At 58.0% G+C, this 16,253-nt stretch overlaps 2 long non-coding RNA genes across 3 annotated transcripts; both read right to left on the bottom strand.

Annotated features, from left to right (window-relative positions):
- Nucleotides 1-410: 410 nt before the first annotated feature.
- LOC135405194 (uncharacterized) lies at nucleotides 411-1,931 on the bottom strand. Its single transcript, XR_010425789.1, has 4 exons — nucleotides 1,892-1,931; nucleotides 1,131-1,166; nucleotides 977-1,012; nucleotides 411-835 (listed from the first exon to the last, which is right to left on the bottom strand). It is a non-coding gene; the product is annotated as an uncharacterized LOC135405194 (long non-coding RNA).
- A 9,705-nt stretch (nucleotides 1,932-11,636) lies between these two features.
- LOC135405109 (uncharacterized) lies at nucleotides 11,637-16,144 on the bottom strand. 2 transcript variants are annotated; one of them, XR_010425742.1, is made up of 2 exons: nucleotides 15,873-16,144; nucleotides 11,637-12,180 (listed from the first exon to the last, which is right to left on the bottom strand). It is a non-coding gene; the product is annotated as an uncharacterized LOC135405109 (long non-coding RNA). The 2 variants fall into 2 exon arrangements; XR_010425743.1 differs by lacking the exon at nucleotides 11,637-12,180 and adding an exon at nucleotides 15,058-15,622.
- Nucleotides 16,145-16,253: the final 109 nt, after the last annotated feature.

Raw genomic sequence — 16,253 nt, 5'->3', positions numbered from 1 at the left:
CCATCCCTCCCAGAGCTCAGGGAAGGACTGAGGGGCCTTGGCTGATTGTCCCTGACCCTCCCCTGCCCCGACACCAAGCTGTGCTCCTTGGGGACGGTGCTTGGACAGCCCCAGTCAGACCCTGTTTCCTGCTGTGCCCCCAAACCACCGGGTGCCCAGGGGGTGTGGGAACACACATGGACACGGGAAGGCACCCTTGGATGTGGGAACACACCCACCCAGACAGACACAGAGCATTTGTTTTGCTGCAGGGGTTTATTGATTCTTGCAGGGAAATTGCCAGGGCACCCAGGGGATCAGGGGGGTCCTCCAGGGATGATCATCTCCTCATGCCGCTGGAGGGGGCAAGGACACGGGTGTCACCACCACTTCCAGTCCTGAAAGACAGAGCCCCAAACGTCATCCCCGGTGTCCACAGGGACATGGCAGGGGCCTTGTCCCCACCCCGTCTGTCTGCAGGGAGCTGGGGCAGGAGAAGGGAATTGGATGCTGAGATCCATGTGGCCCCAGAGCCCCTGAGCCCGGGATGCTGTGACACCTCCCCGAGCCCCTCCCTGCCCTCCCGGTGAGCCTGGGGGTCTGCAGAGCCCCCAGTGCAAGGCAAGGCTTGGGGGCAGCTCTGTCCAGCTGCCCCGGGACACGGAGCAGGGACAGCCCCCTGGGTGTCCCTCTGCTGTCCCCAAGCTCTGCCCACTGCAGAGGGCTCAGGGACCCCCCAGGGCCCTGCCAGGCTCCTTTGGGGGGCTGAGGAGCCTCCCATATTTCTCACCTGGACATGCAGAGAGGCAGCCGAGCGTCACTGGCGCAGCAGCTTCCCCAGGTCAACTTTGGGGGGCTGGGGACGAAGGCAGGGTTAGAGACACACTGGGGTGGACTGGGGCACACTGGGATGGACTGGGACACACTGGGATGCCGGGGGGGAGGTTGTGGTCATGAGAGGGGAGGGTGTGAGCCCAGCAGAACTCAGGATACCCACCCCAGGCCTCCTCACTGGATGGATATTGATGTCTCCCTGTAGAGAGAGTATGAGGTGTCACTGGTCACTGGGGTGTCCCCAGGCCCAGGAGGGATGGGGGGACTACATTTCCTCCAATTTCCCACAATGGGGACATCCCAGCTCCAGGACTTACCTGGAGACATCCAGCTCCTCCTTGTCCTGCAGATGGCTGGGGAAGGAGAGCAAAGGTTTAAGCGGGATTGGCCCCCGTGGGGCTGGGGGAGGGACACGGGTGTCCCCAGACCCCCCAGCCCATGGTTGGTCCCTGGTCTGAGGGGGAAAATCCCTTCTGCTCCCCCAGCCCCACTGCACCCAGTTTCCCCTGGGATCCCTGTTCCTGCAGGGCCCAGGGTGGGGATGGAGACAAGGAGAGCCAGGGGAATTCAGGGCCTGCAGGAGGGTGGGAGGGAGGAGGAGGGGAACCAAAGAGGGTGAAGTGGGGGGAATTGGGGATCCCACAGGATGGTCATTGGGGTGTGGAAGGGATGGGACCATGGGGGATGCGGGTGAGGAGGAAGGGATTGCAGTGGAGGGCACCCAGGGAATGAAGCAGGGCAGGGGTGGGGGCAGGAGAAATGGGGAAGGGGAGAAAACTGGAAGGGACTGGGAGGGGGTTTGGGACTGAGGGGTCAAGGAAGGGGATTTCTGGACACGAGTGTCATGGGCAGTGGGAAAGGGAAAGGATTAGAGGAGAAAGAGGGGAAGAAATGGTGTGGGAATGATGCCCTGTGTGTGTGTGGTGGGGTGGACTGGGGTGTGTGGGAATAGAGTGGGGGCCCTGAGGAAGGCCCTCCCTGCTGCACACTGGGGTGGACTGGGGAGCACTGGGATGCCCTGGAGGGTGGTGGCCACCAGAGGGGAGGGTCTGGGCCCAGCACAAGCCCTGGTACCCACCGGGCCGCCGATGATGCCTGCCTGTAGAGAGACAAGGAGACATCACTGGTCACTGGGGTGTCCCCAGTGCCAGGAAGGGATGGGGGGCCCAAAGTGCCCCCAGTTCCCACACTGGGTGCCCCCAAACTCCCAGACTTACCAACTCGCAGAGTTCGCCACTGGCCTCAAAGGGCTGCAGGAGGAGAGCAAAGGCTTGGTTGGGGTTGGCCTTGTGGGGCTGGGGGGGACACGGGTGTCCCCACCCCCTCCAGCCCCGGCTGCCCCCCGGGCTGAGCGGGGCTCTTTGGGATTGCGGCTCCCAGGCAAGTTGGGGACACCAGTGCAGGGGGAAAGGCAAGGCATTGAGGGCAGAGCCTGGAGGAAAGGCCCTGGGAAGGGGCCATGGCAGGGCATTTCCCAGTTGGTGCCAGTTCAGCCTGGCCAGGCCTTGTCCCACTTGAGCCCAGGGTGGAGCTTGGGCCTGTTTGTCCTCCTTGGACTCCAGTGGGGCTTGGCCCAGTTCCACCCAGTTTGGGTTGGGCCTTTGCCTTGGCTGGGAAAGAGAGGAGATGGTGGGGAGATGCCCCAGGGGACCAAGAGGATGGGATGGGGAGGCCCAAAAAGGTGGGATTTGGGGTCAGAAAGAGCAGGAAGCCGTGGGACTGTGCCAGGACGGAGCCGGGTGCAAGCATCCCGTGAGGAAGCGGAGCTGCAGCAGCAGGAGCTGAATTGTGGGAAGGGGAAGGAGAGAGGGAATTGTGGCCAGAAGAAAGTGGCCTGGCCCGGGGCTGGGGGTGCTTGGGAGTGCTGGGGGAGCCCCTGGATTGGGAAGGGGCCCATCCCTGAGCCCATGGCCGTGGCATGGGGGCCTCACCTTGGCATCTGCCGGGGGGCTCAGCAGGATGGTGAAGAGCAGGGCCACGCTGAGCACAGCGACCTTCATCTTCCTCTGGGCCTGGGCAGCGCGGGCTGAGGCTGCACAAGGGCAGGAGCACATTTATCCCTGCCGGGACTCCTCCCTGCCCCCTCCCCGAGAGCCCCCGGGGCAAAGCCCGGCTGGGCACAGCCCCCAGCCCTGGCCACAAGCCCAGCCCTGGCACAGAGTCCATCCCGCCTGCGGCACCCATCCAGCCACCTTCCCCGGCATCCCTCCAGCTTCCTGCACGGGGCAGCTGCCCCTGGAAGGGCCCAGGCCCCTGGGGGTGCCAAGGGGGTGGGCAGGGAGCTGAAAGCAGCTGCATACCCTGTGGGGACAATCCCACACAACACAATCCATCCTCCAACAGTCCCCAAAACCTGATCCACCCATGTGCTCCTGCCCATCCCTTCCCAGAGCTTTCCCTCTGGGACACCCCAGAGCTGACCCAGGCCCCAGACCAGTGTGTCTGAGCACAATTGTCCCTGTTCCCACTCCAGCCCCGTGGGGAAAGAAGGGGGCTGCCACTGAATATGATTTGGGAAAATCCCACCTCCTTAGGTGGGAGAACAATGGGGGACCTGGGCAGTGGGAACAGCCCCGTGACTGGGATCTCCAGGCACTGGAGGCACTGGGGAGCACTGGGCAATGTTGGGCACCTGGAGACAAGGGGAAGGCTTGGGGAATTGCTCCGATGTGTCAGATCCCAGATCCAGCCCACCCCAGTTCCCAGCACTGCAGGCCCTAAATGGGTCCAGTCTCCAGCCCCAGAGCAGAGCCCAGGGGGGAAGATTCTCTGCCCTGGCCCTCCCTGTTCCTCTGCAGGCCATTTCTCTTTCCCACTCTGCCCTCATGAGTCCCATTCCATGGTTCAGTCCTTTCAGGGGGCTGTGCCCCCAGAAGATGCTTTTCAAAGCCCAAGGGAGGGTTCCACTCCCCATTACACTTTTGCACTGGCCAGATGGGACTGCTAAAGGGCAAGTGATTCCTGAGCAATCCTTTGCTCTCCAGTCACTGACAGCTCATGGAAGGGAACCAGGAAGCCCCGGTGGGTGTGATATTGTCCTTGGCCATCTGTCAGAGTGGCAATTGGCACATTGGGTGCCCTTTGACCTGCAGCATCCCCACAAGGGAAGTCTCTTCTGAGGGCCCAGGCAAGGGAAACAGCTGTTGAATCTTCTCCCTTCTCCAGGCAGCTCTGCCAAGAGCCCACTGGTTCCATGAGGGTCCCTGACAGACCCTCTCTGGAGTTGTTCTCTGCCAAGGATGAACGGAGCCTCCAGGCCAGTCCCAACAGGGAGCTTTGGCCGCTCCTTCCCAGTCAGACCATCCTCAGCCTCCAACACAGACACTCCATGGGATCCTCCCGTCCCTCCAGAGAAAAAGATGGATTCTGCCCCTTTGTCACAGGCTGTTTCAGAGCTCACTCTGCACCAGTGCCCAGCAGAGATTTCTGTTCCCATGGGGCTGATGTGCCAGGCCATTGATCCCACACATCCCAGGAACCCTCAGGGCCCCTTTCTGAGGCCGGGCTGACCCTGTTCCTGCTCAGGGGATTGATTTCTGGGGTTTGTTACTGCAAAGCAGAAGTACCTTGAGCAGGGTCAAAAGTCAGACCAGCCCTTCTCCTCTGCCCAACAGACACTGGAGCAGGAGTTCTCCTGCACAAATGCTTTTGGCCTTTGGTTTTCCTTCCAGTTTCTGGACCTGAGCTTCCAGTCTCCAGGGAGGTTCCCCCTCCCACTCCCTCCTGGCCAAGCCCCAGTCCCACAGACAGAACCTCGGGGTGACACTTGGGCTGTGCCACCAACAGCCTTTCCCTGGAGCAGGAAAAGGTCAGCTCTTCCTGGCTGAGACAGTGGTCAGCAGGAGAGGGGAAGACATCCTTAAACGCTGGGACATGTGCTGAGACACAGCCCCGAGGGAGGCAGTGGGGTTCCCACTCAGCTCCTGCAGCTGACTGGCCAACCCACCTGCCCTGGGAGCCTCCCAGCCTGCCCAGCTCGTTAACCCCAGGCTGTTGGCACATGTTCAGTTGGTGTCCAGTGCCATCCCCCTGACTGGCATCTCCAAGGCAGCCTGGGCCTCTCCTGCATCAGTGTTCCTCAGTGATGACCCTGTGGGCAGTTCCTTCATTCCTGTCCAGATGAATTCAGCACACAAATGATGTCATGGCACATGTGCATCTGGGCAATAATCCCCCCTGGCACACTCTGGTCTCTAACAAATGGGGCACAAAGCAGAAACAGTCCAGAGGAAAATCTTCCTGGGCACTGCCGCCTCCTTGGGCAAGTTCCAGAGCAAATAGTCAAGGCATTTGCCTGGAATGTTTTCCCAGCTGTCCCACAATAGATCTGTTCTGGCCCCACAGTGCCCCAGAAAGAGAGAAACCTTAACAAATGCCCCGGAAGGTCACACAACAATCAGCCATTGACAGTTCTCAGGAACCACTTCTCAGGGTGTTTTTACTTCTTTGAAGCCGTGACAGGCGTCTGTATCATCATGGGAACAAACCCAGGGGCACCTGGGATTCCCTGTGGATCAGGCAAACCTTCCTCTGCCTTCAGAACCCAAAACAGGTTTTCACCACCAGACCCTTTGATCCCCAGCTCGGGACTCCTAAAAGTGCTTCTCACACCCTCGTAGGCAGAGCACTAAACCAGAGCATTATTTTCCTGTCCCACGGGCTGCTGGATGGATTTGGAAGTGGATGGAGATTGGGAAGCACAGCTTGAATGACTGTGGCACATATCAGACAGAAGGAGTTTCCAGAGGAACCATGGCACCCTGTTTGAAGATCAGCAGGGGACTGGGAGACACAGGATCCACCTCAAGAAATGGGACACGGGTGTCTGAGCCAACCTGGGAAGGAGGGATTTCAACTAGGAAAGACATGGGAAGGGCAGAGTCCTGGAGACCAGCCAGGCACCAAGACAAGGCTCCAGTGGGGAAACTTCCAGGAAGGTCCAGCAGCCCAGGGAGCGGCCTCAAGGCCTGACAAGGGGGTGTCCTCTTGCAGCCCTCCTGGCAAACAGACCCTCTCCAACACCTCAGTGAAGTGCCTGGAGAGCAAAGCACAAGGTAGGGAAACAAACACAGAGATTTGGAGATCCTGTGCAGTTGGAGACCTGGATCTCCCAGAGAGATGGTGGGATGGCTCCAGGGTTGGAGTGTTGTCATGAACGGCTCCAGGGGTTTTGGCAAAGCAGGCCAGGAAGGGGAGCGGTGGAGTCGCCCCTTCTGGAACAGAAAACCAGCCCTGAGGAGTCTCTGACCCAGGAGAGCAGTGAAAAGAAATGGTGGAAGAAAGACTTTCCCATGGTCAAGGGGGATCTGGGTTGAGATCTCCTGGGCAAACTTGGCATCCACAAGTCCATGGGCCCTGTCAGATGCATTTGGGAGCACTGAGGGATCTGCTGGACACCACAGGGAGGCCACTGCTGATGATCTTTGAAAGGCTGTGTCAGTCAGGAGAGGGGCCTGAGGGCTGGATGAGAGCCAGTGTCATCCCACTCTTCCAAAAGGGCAAGAAGGACCCAGGGAGCTGCAGGCCAGTTGGCCCCACCTCCATCCCTGCAATGGGCTGGAATGGCTCATCCTGGAGGCCCTCTGAGCACGTGGATGACAGGAAGGGGATCAGGAGTGGTCAGCATGGATTCACCAAGGGCTGACCCACCTGATTGCCATCTAGGATGGCCCAGCTGGCTGGCAGGAGGAGAGCAGAGCTGTGGGTGTTGTGTGCCTGGAGCTCAGCAAGGCTTTGGACGCTGCCCCCACCTCTGGGCTCCAGCCTGTCCTGAGGGCAGCAAGGGAGCCCCAGGGCTGTGGGGTGCCCCAGGACCTGCTCCTGCCCGTGCCCCCAGCTCTGCCCTGCTCTGCCAGGCCTGAGGGGAGCCCAGGTGTCCAGGCTGCCTTGACCTCCCCCATTCCCAGACTGCCCAGATCAGACAGGGCTGGAAAGCCCCGGGATTGCTGAATGGCTTCCTGCTGCCTCAGACCATGGGCAAACAGGGCTTATCAGAGGTGCTGGCAGGGACAAACACCCCTCCTGCTGGCAGGGGAGCTCTGTTTGCCCAATTAGCTCCAAGTGGCTACCTGGGGACAAGGGCCCCTTCAGCCTGTCCCTCTGCATGGCCACACCCTGCCCAGGGCCAGCGCTGGCGTGGGCCCAGGGCCATGGACAGACACCGTGTGGGGACAAGGGCCTGTGGGGAGCTGTGGCCAAGTCCCAGCCAGGGACAGAGCTGGACTTGGAGCCTTGTTGGGGATGGGGTCCCTTGGAACCCCCCCGTGTGGGGCAGCTCTGCAGAGCGGGACCCAGGTGATGTGGGTGGCCCCGGGTGTGACAAAGGCAGGACAAGGCAGGGGATCTTCCCCCCTGGGCTCTGCTCTGGGGCTGGAGACTGGACCCATTTGGGGCCTGCAGTGCTGGGAACTGGGGTGGGCTGGATCTGGGATCTGACACATCGGAGCAATTCTTCAAGCGTTCCCCTTGTCTCCAGGTGCCCAACATTGCCCAGTGCTCCCCAGTGCCTCCAGTGCCTGGAGATCCCAGTCACGGGGCTGTTCCCACTGCCCAGGTCCCCCATTGTTCTCCCACCTAAGTTGGTGGGATTTTCCCAAATCATATTCAGTGGCAGCCCCCTTCTTTCCCCACGGGGCTGGAGTGGGAACAGGGACAATTGTGGACAGACATGCTGGTCTGGGGCCTGGGTCAGCTCTGGGGTGTCCCAGAGGGAAAGCTCTGGGAAGGGATGGGCAGGAGGACATGGGTGGATCAGACTTTGGGGGCTGTTGGAGGATGGATTGTGTTGTGTGGGATTGTCCCCACAGGGTATGCAGCTGCTTTCAGCTCCCTGCCCACCCCCTTGGCACCCCCAGGGGCCTGGGCCCTTCCAGGGGCAGCTGCCCCGTGCAGGAAGCTGGAGGGATGCCGGGGAAGGTGGCTGGATGGGTGCCGCAGGCGGGATGGACTCTGTGCCAGGGCTGGGCTTGTGGCCAGGGCTGGGGGCTGTGCCCAGCCGGGCTTTGCCCCGGGGGCTCTCGGGGAGGGGGCAGGGAGGAGTCCCGGCAGGGATAAATGTGCTCCTGCCCTTGTGCAGCCTCAGCCAGCGCTGCCCAGGCCCAGAGGAAGATGAAGGTCGCTGTGCTCAGCGTGGCCCTGCTCTTCACCATCCTGCTGAGCCCCCCGGCAGATGCCAAGGTGAGGCCCCCATGCCATGGCCATGGGCTCAGTGGTGGGGATGCTCCTGCCTGCAGGAGAGAAGCTCTACTGCAGGATGGAATCGTGGCTGTGATCCCAAAAATCCTTGCTCTGGCCTCTCCCTCTCCCAGTCCAGAGGATCCTCTGCTCTCCCTGACCTCCAGTGCTGGGCACTGCAGCTTCTCCCTCCCACTATTGCCTCTCTTCACTCCACTTCCACTGCAAATCTCCCTGTGCCCAGAGCCCCAGATGCTCAGGGAACCTGACCAGGGAGGTCCCTGACAAGGGAGGTCCACTGTCAATTGCTGGGAGGGCCCCCACCTCTTTCTTTTAATGGTGCTCCCAAATCCCACCTCTTGGGCCTCCCATCCCATTCTTTTTGGTCCCCTCAGGCATCTCCTCCCCAGGATCTGCTCTGTGTCCTACCCAGGGTCCCCAAACATCCTCCCACTGATCATTCCCAAAGCTTTTCTTTCCATCCTTCCCCTCAGACCTTTGCCTTTCACCCAGGCCACTGCCCTGGTACCTCCCAAGACCATTCCTTGCCTCCCTCTCCACTCCCAACCATCTCCCCGTCCCCTCGTTTTTGTCCTCCTCCATCCTCCTCCTCCTGTCCCCACCAAGCCTCTCCCTTGCAGTCCCCATGTCCCTACACTTGAATTCCTTTCCCCTCCCCTGTATCCCACACAGGGCCCCTTCAACACCCCAATCCCAGTCCCGTGGGCTCCCCAGTTCCCCCCAGTTCAGCATCTTTGCGTCCCTCCCTACCTCCCCCCCCCCTCCCTGCAGGCCCTGAATTCCCCTGGCTCTCCTTGTCTCCATCCCCACCCTGGGCCCTGCAGGCACAGGGGTTGGAGGTGAAACTGGGTGCAGTGGGAGCAGGGGGAGCAGAAGGGATTTTCCCCCTCAGACGGGGGCAGCCCTGGGCTGGGGGGGCTGGGGACACCCGTGTCCCTCCCCCAGCCCCACAGGGGCCAATCCTGCTTAAACCTTTACTCTCCTTGCCCAGGCACTCTTGGCAGGAACCCAAAATGATCTTCAGGTGAGTGGGCCGGGGGGACTGGAGGGCATCCAGTCTGGGAACTGGGGGACACTTTGGTCCCCCCATCCCTCGCTGGCACCGGGGACATCCCAGTGACCAGCCAGGGCTCCTGGTCTCTCTCCAGGTGGATTTAGTGGAAGTTGGGATCCTGAAGACGGCTCAGGTGGGTACCAGGAGTTCTGCCTGAGTCGGGTCCTCCCCTCACATGGCCATGACACTCCCGGCCATCCCAGTCTGACCCAGCATACCCCAGTGCACCCTACTGCCTCCTCAGAGAACACCCCTGCCCCCCAGAATTTTCCCAGGAACCCACTTCCCGAGGGCCCCTGTTGCATTCCAATCCCTGACACCACAGGGCTCCCCCCAGATGCCCCAGGATCAGCCCCTCCCCAGCTGTGCCTCTTTGCCAGGACCCCCCAGTGCTCCTGGGCAGGACCACACAAGCTCCTGGACCCCGTTTCTGCCCAGAGGCACCTTCCCCAAGGACCCCATTGCTTGCCCCAGGCTCCCAGTACATCCCAGTTCAGCCCAGTGTGTCTCTAACCCTGCTTTGTCCCCAGCCCCCTGTGGTTGAGAAGGTGGTGGGGCTTGTTCGTGAGAAACGTGTGGCTGCATCCCTGGATGTCTGAGGTGAGCAGTGCCTGCAGGGAGAGGGGTCAGGACAAGGCCCCTCTTGAGTCCCATTGGACATCATGGGTGACATTTTGGGCTCTGTCTTTCAGGACTGGAAGTGGTGGTGACACCCGTGTCCTGGCCCCTCCAGCGGCATGAGGAGATGATCATCCCTGGAGGACCCCCCTGATCCCCTGGGTGCCCTGGCAATTTCCCTGCAAGAATCAATAAACCCCTGCAGCAAAACAAATGCTCTGTGTCTGTCTGGGTGTGTGTGTTCCCACATCCACGGGTGCCTTCCCGTGTCCATGTGTGTTCCCACACCCCCTGGGCACCTGGTGGTTTAGGGGCACAGCAGGAAACAGGGTCAGACTGGGGCTGTCCAAGCACCGTCCCCAAGGAGCACAGCTTGGTGTCGGGGCAGGGGAGGGTCAGGGACAATCAGCCAAGGCCCCTCAGTCCTTCCCTGAGCTCTGGGAGGGATGGGAAAGGGGATCAAAGGAGCCAACGGGTGTCAAATGCCCCCAGATCTCAAGGGCCAGGCTCGGGGCTGAAGGGATGGAGAGCAGCCCTGCATCCAAGGCCATGGGGATAGTGGGGGATGAAAAGCAGGATGGGAACCTGCTGTGGGAGCTCACAGCCCACAACCCCCCGTGTCCTGGGCTCATCCCACAGCGTGGGCAGCAGGGGAGGGGGGTTCTGCCCCTCTGCTCCGCTCAGCTGAGACCCCTCCTGCAGTGCTGCCTCCAGCTCTGGGCTCCTCTGGCTGTCTGCAACGCACCCGCCCGCAATGGCAATGGCTTGGGGGGATTCCCCTGCCAGCCCTGGCATCTCCTGCTGCTCCATGGGCTCCTCAGCACAGCAAAGACACGCACCTCTTGGGGCACTTCCAGAGGAGGCCACCAAGGGCATCCCAGGGCTGCAGCACCTCTCGCATGGAGACAGGCTGAGAGAGTGGGGGCTCTTCAGCCTGCAGAAGAAAAGCCTGTGGGGAGACCTCCTTGGGGCCTTCCAGTACTTCAAGGCAGCTTTTTAGAGACATGTGGGCAAAGGGTTCAGTAGGGCCTGTCACAATAGGACAGGGAGTGAGGAAGTTAAACTAAAAAAGGGTAAGTTCAGACTAGAGATAAAGAAGAAATATTTCATAGTGAGAATGCTGAAACACAGGAAGACATTTGCAGGGAGGCGGTGGATGCCCCATCCCTGCAAACATTCAAGGTCAGGTTGGATGGGGCTCTGAGCAAGGTGATCTAGGAAAGATGTCTCTGCTCCCCCTCCAGGGGATCCCCCGCCCTGTGCTCTTGACTACCGCAGTGATGGGCAGCTCTCAAAGGATGCAAGTGCCCAGAGAGCAGAGGGAACACACAGGACCTCTGTTAGCAGGGACATCTTCAGGTGAGGTGGGAATAGTTTGGATCAACACACTCAGGCTCCACTGTTTTGCCTCTCTGTAGTTGCACACAATGTTTGGAAGAGACTGATAACCACGAGGTCCCACAGTGTCACAGGGTCCCCTTGGTGACAGGAGGTCATGAATGTCCCATGCACTTGTGGGGGTAGAGTTTTTGGAGGTGTTCTCTGACCCAATCTTCCTTAGCAAGGCAAGGTCTTCCTTCCAACATTCCTATAGCCTGGTCTCCTGGGCCAGAGATCCCTGAGGGCTGGTCTTGTCAGGGCAAAGGTGTTCAGTAACTCTGCCTTCTCTGCATCCTTGCCATGAGCAGAGCGGCTCAGGGGGCTCCTGGGGGTCTCTGCACACGAGATCCCCCTGACACTCTTAAGGCAACTTCCCAGGCTCACCATTCCCAGGACTCCCTGGCAGTCACTCTCCCACCAGCCCAGACTGGCACTGCTGACACTCAGGCCCCTTCCCAGCAGCAGCAGCTCCAGTGACCCGACGGGTCCCCTGTGACTCCTCACACCCCCCACTCTCACAGTCAGACCAGGTTTCCTCACTGCTTCCACCCCAGGTTTCCCATGGCAGAGTCTCTGATATCTTAAAAACAGTAAAACAATTTATTTCTTGTGAAGAAACACAGAAACAGCCTGAGCTGGTGCCTCAAGGAGGGACCCCCAACAAAAACCTCTATGAGTTTTTATCCCCTCACACTCCAAGCACACAAACTGCTCTTCCTGTTGAGCCCTGGGCTCCTGCCCTGTCTCCAAGTGTCCTCTCCCTTGGCTGCTCCAGGGTCAGCAGCTCACGGCCTTTGGGCTGAGGCCCCTCACCCAGAGCTCATCCCACAGCTCCAACTGCAGCTGCTCCCTGAGCCACCTGCACCCACGGGATTCCTCAGCCCTGGGCACCACGAGGCTCCTGACAGTGTCCCAGGGTCCCTTTGGTTCCATGAGCCCCCACAGTGTCCCAGGGTCCCTTGGGTTCCATGAGCCCCCACAGTGTCCCAGGGTCCCTTGGGTTCCATGAGGCCCTGTGGTGTCCCAGTGGCCCCTTGGTTCCATGAGGTTCCACAGTGTCCCAGGGCTCTAAACGGGACACGATGGGGGAGGGGCACAAGCTCAGGCTTGTTCCGGGAATTCTGTGGGATAACATGAAAAACTTAGAGGGACAAGGTACCCGTGAGGGCCCCTCTGAGGTGACTGAGATGGAGCAGCCACATCCTCCTCTGGGGCATCACATCCATCCTGTGACATCAAACCTCTGCTGTGATATCAAATCGTCCCTCTGACATCACGTCCTCCCCTGTGACATCACATATCCCCTTGACATCACGGGGAGGATGTGATGTCACATAAAGGATGTGATGTCACAGAGGAGCTGTTATGTTGCATATGATGTCAGAGAGGAGGATGTGACATCATAGAGGAGATGTCGTGTAATAGGAAGGAAGTGATGTCATAGGAGAGATGTGATGTCACAGTGCAGGACATGACATCACAGGGACGATGTGATGTCAGAGAAAGGATCTGATGTCACCTGGAAGCTGTGATGTCATAAGGGTGGATGTGATGTCACATGAAGGATGTGATGTCACAGAGAAGATGTGATGTCACAGAGAAGATGTGATGTCACAGAGAAGATGTGATGTCATAGGGGAGACGTGATGTCACAGGGGAGCTGTGTTGTCAAAGAGCAGGATGTGATGTCACAGTGGGAGATGTGATGTCACAGGGACGATGTGATGTCACAGGAAGGATGTGATGTCATATGATGGATGTGACGTCGTAGAGGAGATGTGATGTCATGGGGAGGATGTGACATCACAGAGGAGGATGTGACATCACAGAGGAGGATGTGAAGTCACAGGAATGATCTGATGTCATAGGAGATATGTGATGTCACAGGAAGGATGTGATGTCATAGGGGAGCTCTGATGTCACAGTGGAGCTGTGATGTAATAGGAGAGATGTGATGTCATATGATGGATGTGACATCATAGAGGAGGATGTGATGTCACAGGAAGGATGGGATGTCATAGGAGAGATGTGATATCATGGGGAGGATGTGATGTCACAGTAGAGCTGTGATTTCACAGAGGAGGATGTGACATCACAGGGGAGGACGTGACATCACAGGGACAATATGATATCACAGGAGAGTTTGATGTCACAGGATAGATGTGATGTCATAGGAGAGATGTGATGTCACAGAGGAGGGTGTGATGTCACGGAGGATGCGATGTCGCAGGGGAGTTGTGATGTCATATGATGGATGTGACATCATAGAGGAGCTGTGATGTCACAGAGGGGGATGTGATGTCACAGGAGAGATGTGATGTCATGGGGAGGATGTGATGTCACAGAGGGGGATGTGATGTCACAGAGGAGGATGTGATGTCACAGAGAAGGATGTGATGTCACAGGAGAGATGTGATGTCATGGGGAGGATGTGATGTCACAGAGGAGGAGGTGATGTCACAGAGGAGGATGTGATGTCACAGGAGGATGTGATGTCATGGGGAGGATGTGATGTCACAGAGGGGGATGTGATGTCACAGGGGGATGTGATGTCACAGAGGGGGATGTGATGTCATGGGGAGGATGTGATGTCTCTGGTACTTTAGTCTGGGCCTTCCTTCATGACCAGTCTGTAACCAAGGAAGTGCCCAGATTTCCGCGCTATTCCCCACCATTTTTACCTAAGCTGGGCTATCAGAAGAAAGGAGGAGAGGCCTTTGCCCTCTTTCCTTCCAGCTTTGGAGGTGCAGGTTCCCTGTGTGGAGTCTGTCGGGTTGGGGAGCGAGGCCTGGTAAGGCCCTGCCCACCTTGGCAGACGGAGGGTGCCGGGGTCGTTCCAGAGCCACTTTCTGTTGTCCCAAGGAGAGCAGTGGGATATCCTTTGCTAATTCTTTTAGTTGTTAGATCTTGGGATAGTGATCGTGTATATTTTTTGCTTTTGTTCCTTCTTCTCCTTCCCCTTCCCTTTCCCCTTTCCTTTTGAAATTGTACACATATTTCAATTGTATATAAGTGTAATATAAGTGTAAATATATTTATATTTATATATATATTGCTTCAGCTGTCTCTCTCTCGTTTCAGTTCTCTTGGTTTTTTCTCTCTTCTCCCTTGGTTTTGGGGGGGGGGAGCTCTTGTGGTGAGGTTTGGAGACTTGGCAGGGAGCCAGCTTCAAACCACCTCAATGGGATTTGTTATTATTTGGCATTTGGGGTTTATTTGGCATTTGGGATTACATGGGTTTGGGAAGTACTGGGGATTTGGGGGTTATTTGGGATTTGGGAACATCTGGGATTTGCTATTATTTGGGACATGGGAATATATGGGATTGGGAATTCTTGGGGATTGGGGGTTTATTTGGGATTTGGGAATTATTGGGGATTTAGGGGTTTCTTTGGGATTTGGGAATATATGGGATTGAGAATTATTCGGGATTTAGGGGTTATCTGGGAACATCTGGGATTTGCTTTTATATGGGATTTGGAACTACATGGGATTGGGGATCATTGGTGATTTAGGGTTTACTTGGGATTTGGGGTTTATTTGGGATTTGGAACCACATGGGATTTGGGATTTGAGTTTGGGGACCATTTGGGATCATTTGGGACTATTTGGAATAATTTGGGACCGTTTGGGACCATTTGGGATAATTTGGGATTGATGGGAACCCATGGATATTATGGATTAATTAGAGATTGATGGGAACCCATGGATATTATGGATTAATTAGGGGTTAATGATTTACCCACAGCTATTATGGGCTAATTAATTATTAACATGAACCCCGGGCATTATGTGCTAATTAGGGGTAATTCTGGGGGATTTTGCCTCTAAAAACTCCAAAATTTGGCATCCAGAAGGTTTATTTTTGTCGTTTTAGAGGAGGTTTAAGGCAGAAAAGATGGAGGATTTGGCTCCGCCCTCTCTTAACTCCACCCCTCCCGAATTCTGGGGACACCTCCCAAAACTTCTGGGGGGGTTTGCCTCAAAAAACTCCAAAATTTGAGGCCCAAAATGTTTATTTTTGTCGTTTTAGAGGAGGTTTTAAGGGGGGCAGGGTCAAGAGGGGGCAGGGCTACATCTGACCTCCCCCCCGAATTTAAGAGACCCCTCCCAAACCCCCACCCCAAAAATTTGGGGTCTCCACCCCAAAATAAAAACAAATTTGGGGTCCAAAATGTTTATTTTTGTTGTTTTAGAAATTTAAGGGAGGGGAGGAGTGGGCGTGGTCTCGGTGGGCGTGGCCAATAAACATCTCCATGGCAACGGCTCCTGGTGGTTTTTTGGAGGGGTTTCCACCCCCCTCCCTCGACCCCCCCAGTTTTGGGGTTCCCCCCCATATTTTAGGGGAGCCCCTCCCCTACTTTAGGCCCCTCCTCCCCAGTTTTGGGACCCTCCCCGATTTTTGGGACCCCCTTTTGTCCCCCACCCAAATTTTGGGGTCCCCTCCCCCCAAACTCGGGGCCTCCCCCCCATCCCAACCCCCCAGATTTTTGAGGTCTGCCCCTCCCCCCATTGGGGGGACACTTGGGGGGAGGGGCTGGATCCGTCACATGAAGAGACCCCCTGGAATGAGAGAGGGAAAGGGGGGACACTGGGGGGACACTGGGGGGACATTGGGGGGACACTGGGGGGACATTGAGGGGACACTGGGGGGACATTGGGGGGACATTGGGGGGACATTGGGGACATTGGGGGGACATTGGGGGGACACTGGGGGGACATTGGGGGAACATTGGGGGGACACTGGGGGGACACACTGGGGACACACTGGGGACACACTGGGGACACACTGGGGACATGGGGGGGTCCCCACCTGTCACCTCCAGGGTGGCCCCGGTGACGTAGCCGCTGTCCCCCCGACGCCAGGAAAGCCACCACGTCTGCCACGTCTGGGGGACACCGGGGGGTGGTGGCACCTCCAAGTGTCCCCAAAGTGTCCCCAAAGTGTCCCCAACTCACCCTCAGGGTCCCCCAGTCGTCCCAGTGGCACCATCCCTGCGAACTGGGAGGGGGGGGAGACACACACACACACACGAGGGTCACCTCTGGTGTCACCTCCCCAATGTCCCCAATGTCCCCCCAATGTCCCCCCAATGTCCCCAATGACCCCCAATGTCCCCAATGTCCCCCAATGACCCCCAATGACCCCCAATGACCCCCAATGTCCCCCCAGTGTCCCCTCAGTGTCCCCAGA

This window comes from Pseudopipra pipra, chromosome W, assembly GCF_036250125.1.
Source record: "Pseudopipra pipra isolate bDixPip1 chromosome W, bDixPip1.hap1, whole genome shotgun sequence".
Taxonomy (NCBI): domain Eukaryota; kingdom Metazoa; phylum Chordata; class Aves; order Passeriformes; family Pipridae; genus Pseudopipra; species Pseudopipra pipra.
This window is presented reverse-complemented; position numbering and strand designations above follow the sequence as displayed.